General features: G+C 37.4%; 1 long non-coding RNA gene across 1 annotated transcript in view; it reads left to right on the top strand.

The window, feature by feature from the left end:
- The first annotated feature begins 234 nt into the window (after positions 1 to 234).
- LOC107757480 (uncharacterized) overlaps positions 235 to 9,142 on the top strand; it is a 15,444-nt gene continuing 6,536 nt past the window's right edge. Inside the window, exons 1-2 of the long non-coding RNA XR_001641943.1 lie at positions 235 to 318; positions 3,382 to 3,388. This is a non-coding gene — a long non-coding RNA (uncharacterized LOC107757480). The remainder of the gene's footprint in view (positions 319 to 3,381; positions 3,389 to 9,142) is intronic.

The raw sequence follows: 9,142 nt of genomic DNA, 5'->3' as shown, positions 1-9,142 counted from the left end.
AAAACATTTATTAATGCAAAAATACATAAAAATATTCAAAATATAAAAATATATAACGAAAAGTTAAGGTCCAATTCTCACTATTAATTAACTATTAACTACGACTTTTGCCTCAGTAAACACCTAATTACTGCTTATAAATAGTTAGTAAGGTAGTTGTTACAGTAAATTAAGCTATTGGGTAGGGTTAGGAATGTAAAATATGGTCATGTAGTATATGTGCTTTATAAATACTAATAAACAGCCAATATGCTAGAAATATGCATGCTAATAAGCAACTAGTTAATAATGAGAATGGGTCGCTATACTAAAGTGTTAGTCAAAAGTTATATTTGAGATGTACAAATACTTGTAAATTCTTCACAATAATGCAGTGCACTACAGGGGTCACTTTGAGGTCAAGGGTTACAAATCAATGAGCTATTTTCTGAGTAAAATCACTACAGGCTATTCTAGCATCACTCAAAGCACACAAAAACACACTTACAGTCATCCTGACCCAAGGTCTGCGAACAAAGCCTATTCAACTCCATATTATTTCTTTATTTTTATCTGTCTCTCTGTGTTCTCTCTTTGTGGGCCCTCTCTCTCTCTAATCTCCTCCAGCAACTTTTATAAGCCTAGGTGCACCTCAAAAACAAATCAATAGAGGTGTAATAGCACAGAGCACGCTTTGTAATTTTTATATCATTAGTTTTGTTTTGTTTTTTCCACACTTGCTTCTCATGCATCAAAAAGGTGGGACGGGGGGCGCTGGAACGTACAACGTCGCGTCCTTGTAAAGTTTATTTAGTATTCTATGAATATCATATCAGTTATGTTTCCTAATGACTTGGCAGAGGTGACGGTGGACATGGGGGAGGGGTGCAGGTGCTGATAGGGAAGGCAGAGGGAGAAAAGGAAAAATCAATAAGAGCAGCAGACTTTTCCTGCAGCATGCTGGAGAGGGGATCTATTGTGGAGGAATTATGATTTATGTCAGGGGTGGAAGGGCCGTCAGGGTGCGGCACGGACGGAGGTGTGCGCCAATAATGATTAATGCCCCCCATCCCCGTCGCCTCCGTCCCCCCATTCCCTCTCCCACCTCTGTTCTTCTTGCTTTTGCCTACTTCTCAAAACCGGGCGTGCTTCACCAGCAGCCATGCTTTTGATTTCACCCTATTCTGCATCTCTTTCTTTGTCTCCTTGTGCATCTCTCTTTCTTTCTTCCTCCTATAACAGAAGGTGCATTTGGCTTGCAGGCTGCAGTTGGCCATGATAGATTTGCAGCTCCCCAGCTGTGCAGCTGCAGGACAGGGCGGTCACTTTTTAAGTTGGACGTCCGCACTCTGTCTTTGCCAGTCCTGTCAGCGCTCTCAGACCGGAGACGGAGTGTGAGAGGGATGAACCGAGAGAGAGATGGACAGAGCAAGAGAGCGACTGATGAAAGCAAATGAAAAGATGGAAGAGGGCCTGGTGACAGGAGACAGAAAGAGAAATTAAGCTGCTCGGAGTAGAAAAGGCAGCCCACAGTGTCATAAGTAAAACCATGGTTTTCAGCAGTCAAGAATTACTTGTGTGCAGAGAGTAGATATGTTTTAGAAAGCTATGTAACTTAAAAATACATGTTGAACTATATATTAATACTGTATACTAGGGTTGTCACAATACCAAATTTTAGTCATTGATTCCAATACCAGTGAAATTTCATGAAATGGCACCAATTTGATACCACCACAAAAAACTATGATGCTATTTAACATAAAAAATAATCATATTTATATATTAATACTAAAATTAAAATAATAAAAAATGCATGTTGCCTTCAAGTGTATTTCAATTAAAGGGACTGTTCACCCAAAAATAAACATTTTGTCATCATTTTGTCCCCATGTCCTTTCAAACCTGGATTAAGCGGATGATGAAACACCAAAGATTATATTTTGAAGAATGTTGGTAACTAAACAGTTTTGGTGACCAGTGATTTGATTTCCATTGTATGGACAAACACAGAGACATTTATTAATTAATACTGTCTTTTGTGTTCCACAATGGAGTGTAAATAATAACAACATTTTCATTTTCTGAGTGAATGGTCCCTTTAAGTAAACATTGATGGTACTTATGTAGGTATCAGTAATAAGAAAATGACTAATTAAGAGCAATTGAGAGCAAATTAACAGCAATGCTGTAAAAATCAAATCAAATCAAATCAAATCAAATCAAATTAAATAATGTTATCAACACGAAGGTCAGTGGTTCAATTCTCAGGGAATGCATGAATTGATAAAATGTTCACCTTAAATGCAATGTAAGTTGCTTTGGCTAAATCATCTGCCAAATAAACAATATAATAAATAATTAAAAAAATAATAGAATGGCACAGAATAGAATATGATATATAATGCATTACCACAAGTTTTCCAACTTTTGAAATCTCTAGTTTATATACCATGATGTTAACTATTGATACAGACTGTGGTGTAAATTTTGACATTGAAGCCAAACAACTAAGACAAAAAAAGTAACTCTGATTAAGTGCTGTATGATTTTCTCCATCATATCTGAGATTCATCAATCTCATTAGATCCTGTTTGAATAACTGAATAGTCCCCTATTTTGAGTGCACAAAAACAGTGACGCTTGCGGAACAGAGAGACGTAAAAGCATTGATAGTTTTCCTGATAGACCTTCGGTCCACTTAAAGAAATATACCAGGGAAATTGAATTTCAACAAGAGGCACTGCTCACACTGAGGTATATTCATACCCCAAATGTGCGCTGCTTTGTGAGGGGCACTGAAGAGGAACCGTCGTGTTGAAAGCATTCTTTGGAACGCCTTTCATTATCACCTGGAAAGCAGGGGCACCCTGTGAACTATTCTAATATGTGGGGAGCTGAATGAGGCTGCTGAGGAGGGAGTAAGAGGCAGCCCATTGTGCCCTCGCTCCCGGAGCCAACGCCTCAGCACACTTTCGACGAGGGCAACGGTGCCACTGCAGTGATTTGCCTCAGCCCCTAGAGGGCAAGCCTAGGTCACTGGAGAAAGGAGACCCGAAAAAGAAAGGAGAAAGAAAAACTTTTTTACCAAAGTACAGACAAATGACAGGAAAACCAAGCAAGCAAATGATCAAGCGGCAATTTGCTTTAAACAGCGCCATGTGGAATGTGACGCCACACGGTCTGATTTCACATTCACAGATAGTACCCTGAACGTACACTGAGGGAAAAAGGAAGCAAAACAATGGAGGTGAGAGAGCTAAAAGAACAGAGGTGGAAGGCAAGGAGGGCACTGGGTACAAAAGCGAGGCTGAGGGGGGAATACGGGAGGGAGTGAAACTGAAAAGCTCATTTCCACCCTCCACTGCCTTCCTCTGCCTAGTGTAAAAGATTACCCTACAGCAGCAGAGTATAGAGAAGAGCTACACACTGAGGAGGGGGGCACAGATGTGGAGGAAAACACACTTGCACACACGTGTGCACATACACATTCTGACAAGTCATTGGTTTCTATATGCTCACACTCACGCATCTGCCTGCAAACACTTTTGTCAAGACATCCAAGCAACATGGGACCTACTGCAGTCAACGTGTCAGAATGCAAGGAGAAGAAATTTGTTTTCAACCGGTGGGTCTGTTCTGGTAGGGATAGAAGGAAAAAAACACTAAACACAAACAATCAACCATAAAAACAATAAAGTAGATAATCATGTGTAATTAGAGTAGAAGGGATACACTAATATTTTCAGAAAATTAAATATATTTTACTACAATTTATATAGAGTTTATCTAGAGAAAGAGAGAGATTTCACAATTTCAATTACCAATACAAAAATTGGTAATTGAAATAAAGCTTAAATAAAATATTAATATTAGATGGAAAACGTAAACCTGGAGAAAAAAAAAACTTGAATAAAAATTAGAAATGTTGACTAAAAAAAGTTTAGGTTGAAGTACAAAATAAAAATATATTAAAACTAAATATATATCACATACTGTTTCAAAATTACTAAAAAAAACGAAAATTAAAACGAAAACTGAAAACATGAAAATAAAAGGTAAAATTCAAAAATATTGATAAATACTACAATACTAAACAATACAAAACTCTAAATGAAAAACTAACCAACCAACTAATGTAAATTTATTGGTTATCAGCCATAACAAAATATATATATTTAAAATAAATTTACATTTAATTAATAAAAACTGCCTTTTTATATACAGTCCAAAACCAATGCATTACTACAGGATTGCAAAATAAATCAGCTTACATATTTTTTTATTGTTCACATAAAAAGGTGTGCATCCAATCAGACTTTTTGCCATAAATTCATCTTCCACTTTGTATAACCTAGAAGCCAACATGGGCAGATTGTGTGACATCCTAAAAAAAAGTTCAGAAAAAAACTAAATACAGTCTAGACTACATTAAATGCAGGTTACAGGTTTGGAACTGTGTGGATGTCCAATATAAAATCTAAGTACTGAAGCAAAATAAGTCAATAAGCACTGGCCTAAAACTTGGGAGTCTGGAACACAAACATGGCAAAATTCTGATCAGTTTTTCCCCTCCAAGTCACAAAGTTTATACACCCTATGCATAAATCAATTCTTTTTTTAGCAGAGAGCACAGAAGCAAACAGTACTGGCAGGGCTTTTTCTCCAGCCACAGCAAAGAACAACGCAGAGGTTGAATTGGTCGCCTGCCTCCTCAGTCTCTGGCCTTCAAATACTATGCAACAATGTAAATAACAGCCGAGGAGTGAAATTACATATAGACAAAATGCTAGTGCCAGCCTTGAATGCTTGGCCTCTAAAATGCCACGTCGTGGCCGGCCGAATCCCAACCAATCGATATTGAATCAGCAAGCCACAAGAAGCAAAAGAAGAGGCAAGACAGAGATAAAAGCAGGATGTTGTTACTCGGCTGACATGTTGTGCTCGCAGTCTTTTTTGCTGGCCTGTGACAGAGCCCTCTCTTCAACCTTTCACCATGAAAAGCCTCTGCACAGACCCCATGACTTGTGCTGTGAATGCAGAAACACCCTGTTCTGACCTCCAGACACTGAACATGGTCTTGACTTCATGGTCCTTTGTGGAGTTGCTGCATTCTTACGTCCAGCTTGTACTGTGTGGCGATTCAACTCAACACACAGGACCTCTCTAAAGGTCCAAGGTCAATTTACATGTATGGAACATATGGACTTGGTTGTCCTTTCCACTGTCAAACTTCCCTAATGGCTGAAACATTTTGTGTTGTAGCACAAACCACACACTGCAATAACTGTGAAAGGAAATGGAGTAGGTGTTCGGAATCAGAACAACCTTTGACCTACAGGGACAAATAAATAACAAATGCTCCCTTAAAAGGATGGTTAACCCATTTTTTGTCCTTATAAAGAAAACTGATGCTGCAGACCACCAGTGTGAAATTCGCCATGTTTTGCAAGATCTTAATGTTTTGCTCTAGAGCAGAGATCAAATACATAAAAAGATAAAATAGCAAAGAAATAAATCTAAATAAAATAAATAAAATATTTTCTCCTCAATATCTATTATTTTATGTAAGAACGTACAGAATTAAAATCTTGAATTTTCTGGAATTCCAAAATGAATCATGGTTAATTAATTTAATTAAAAAGTAACAGTCAACAGTCCCAGTTTTTTCTATTAAAAAATACTGAAAATAAGCAGTTTTCATATTTACAGAAGAAATACAGGAAAAATACCAAATATCTAAGCCAATATATGGGGGTCTTTGAATATTGTGTTGGACAATGGGAAGCCTTTGAGTTAAAAAAGGTTCAACTGATCTACAAGCTTAAACTTAAATGTGAAAAAATAGTGTAGACATATAATCTTTTCCTACTGCATGCATTTCTTTACAAAATCACCTAAACATTTAATGTCGTTTGATTTATTTTGAAAAAGAAAAAAAAAACAATCAAGGTGAATGGTGCTTACTTTGAGAATATAAAAAATATACATATTTTTTAATTTACAATAATTAAATTATTATAATGACTTTGACAATATAAACATTTATTACATTTATTTTTGTTTAACAATTTTGGTCACTGCTTAATTCCCATATTTACATTTTTGTTATAATAAAAGCCTTGATCACAATTATTTTAAAATGCAGAAAGTGCCACCATCTCCTCTATGCAAGCAGACATTCACCCAGCATGGCCAGATATGGTCTCCTCATTCTGTGTTTGAGTTACCATCAAATATGAAAGTAAGCAGCTCAAAAATTACCCATTTTGTCAAGCCATTATAGTGATGTTTTATCTACCTCTGTGAGCTGTTAGAAGGGCAGGAGGATGGAGGTGTGCAGACAGACAGTGGCAGGAAAAAAGTTCTCCCGTGCTTCACGTGAAGGTGTAGAGTCAGTGAAAATAGAGCGGGTCCCAGCGGTGCCGCTATTAGAGCCTGCGAATTATAAGACTATTAACCAGTATTGTAACTTCCAATTAAAAGATGATTCAACACTGAAATCTGATGGATGAATGTTGATTAAATGCAGACCCCATTTGGAGCTGAGGGAGATGGACTTCGGTGGGCTCGGGGTCTGGTTAAGTGGCAACGGTCTAATAAATATTTCTGTCTTTTAGGCAAATTAAGGTTAATTATTTTAAATAACGTGGCTGGAAGCGGACTGAAAAGAGTATGCTTTATTCTCAGGACAGTTGTAATGGATAGTGCAGGTATTCACCGGATTTCATGGACGGGCACCCACTAGATACGCATGAAATCACTCTTACTTATGCCAAGGACACATACATACACACACACTGTAAATGAATATAAGCTATGAGCTCCACTGCAAACAATCCAGCAGCACGTTTTATTAGCCGAGGTGTTTGATCATTGACCTCCTGTTCAGTAATCCCAGAACACATAGGGGTGAGTGACAGCACAATTGGCAAGAACAAGATAAAGGAGGAGGCCACAATAACCTCACTCTTCTGGAGATCTGAGTGCTGTATATCTAATGCAGCATTGTGATGTGTCAGTGCTCATTTTAAAGGGAGAGTGCACCCAAAAATTAAAATTCTGTCATCTTTCTGTCACCCTTATGTTGCCCCAAACATGACTGGTTTATATCTGTGGAACAACACAACAAAAAATCATGAAGAACTGTATTGGTCACCATAATCCATGGAGCTGTGTTGCACTTTCACAGTACAAAAAGGATGCATAAGTACCATAAAATTATAATAAAATTGTCCAAATTTTGAGGTGTTATGTTGGACACATTAGCTAAATTTTGCAGGCATAAAAAGTCCATTGTCAATTGTCAATAATATAGTGATGTATTAAACAGCTCATACAGAATTCATTTTCAAACCAAGCAGCACTCTATTGGTCAATGCAGTGAATTAATGTGACCAACTTGAACCGGTTGTGAAATCTGCATGAGGAAATTTTTCACCTTCACACAAAATTTGTGATCGTATACATTCCTATTGAAATAAAAGAATACTGTCTGTGAAAATGCATCAAACAGCAGTAAATGTGACTGTAACTGTATTCTCGGATAATCTTCCTCTCCAGTCAGCAGTTAATTGCTACAACTGAATCAGTGAGTCAAGAATCAGATTGTGAATCAATTAGATCAGTTTTGTGAACTTTAGGAATTAAACTGCATCATTACAAAACATCAAATCAAGTGACATGAAAATAAATAATGTCAGACCTTTTCTCACAACTAGAGCTCACAAAACTTCACTTCACTTAGAAGTCATTATTTTGCAATGACTTTTACCCAATTGGTCCCACAATAATTTTAGTGAATTAAGTCACTTCCTTGTGTGAGAAACAGGACCAATTTTAAGATTTTATTTTCTGATAATCTTGCTCTCCAGTGAGCTGCTGTAATTGAATCATTGAGTCGAGAATCAGATCATGAACGAATCAATTAGATCCCTTTTGTGAACTGCAAGAATAAAACTGCAGTGTTACAAAACATCAAATCCGAAAATAAATCAGATAAATCCTAGGCCTTTTCTCACAACTCCCAGAACTATAATGACTTTTACCCAATTCGTCCCACAGCAATTTTTAGTAGATGTATAAAGTCACTTCCCCTCAAATTTACACAAGCATCCACAAGTATAGGCCCAAATTTCCCAAAACTATGTTTTGTATGAGGAACAGGCTGAATTTTGAGAAGTTATTTTCTGATAATCATTCTCCCCAATAAGATGTTAATTGATGCAAATGAAACATGTCATGAATCACATTGTGAACGAATCATTTAGATGAGTTTTGAGAACTAGTCAACAGATTAACTGAAAAACAGACGCCCTCTGGAAAGACTTCAAAGTTACATTAAATTATTCAAAACTTACATGGAAGAAAAATTGTCATAAAGGTATGAAACAACAAGAGGGTTAAAAAATAATTAATTTTGATCAGCTGTTTCATTTAATAACATAATATCAGTCTTAACACAGTTCAATCAGTCATAAACGTAGCCTGCTATCCAATCGTGCTAATCTTAAATTGATTCTGCTTAGTGCTCTGCTAAATGTTTTGAAAGCCTCGTGATATATACTCTCTGCTTGCACAAGTCACACAAGGTCACACCCCAACACAGAAAAGGGTGTGTTTCTGTGCGTCAAGAGCCTGGCAAGCAATGTCATTGAGCTGTGCTGCTGTGATTACTGATGATGTCTGCCATTGATTAGCCAAACACAGTGGGAAAGGTAGACACACAGCTGGGACCAACATGGGTCTCCATGAGTTTATATATTTACACATTAGAGTCCACTACAGACCGTTCAATTCTCCAGGACATACTGCTAATGTAAACAAGTCACATTTACTAGTGCCTCAATATCGCAACTGCTCAGACAACTTTATGAAGCAAAGGGAACATATTCCTCCAAGAAGCGTCCTACATCCTGCCTGTAAAGTTGGTAAATGTGAGGACAGGTTTTAGCGCAGAACAAAAGGCAGCCTTGCACTGGGAGTTTGTATCCGATCACATCCTTTCCACACATTACTTTTCAATTTGTAGCTATAGTATAAGTCTCCGTTAGCCCTCTCGCAGGCGAAGGCTGCTGTGTAATTGACAATGACAGAGAGCAGTCAGACTTGATTAGTTCAGGCTTGGTAAGCAGTTCATTACTCCCCGGGCTGGCACACAGGG

The sequence above is a fragment of the Sinocyclocheilus rhinocerous genome, unplaced genomic scaffold, assembly GCF_001515625.1.
Source record: "Sinocyclocheilus rhinocerous isolate Xijiao unplaced genomic scaffold, SAMN03320098_v1.1 scaffold1152, whole genome shotgun sequence".
Lineage (NCBI taxonomy): Eukaryota > Metazoa > Chordata > Actinopteri > Cypriniformes > Cyprinidae > Sinocyclocheilus > Sinocyclocheilus rhinocerous.
Note: the sequence above shows the minus strand (reverse complement) of the source record. Positions and strands in the feature narration are given on the sequence as shown.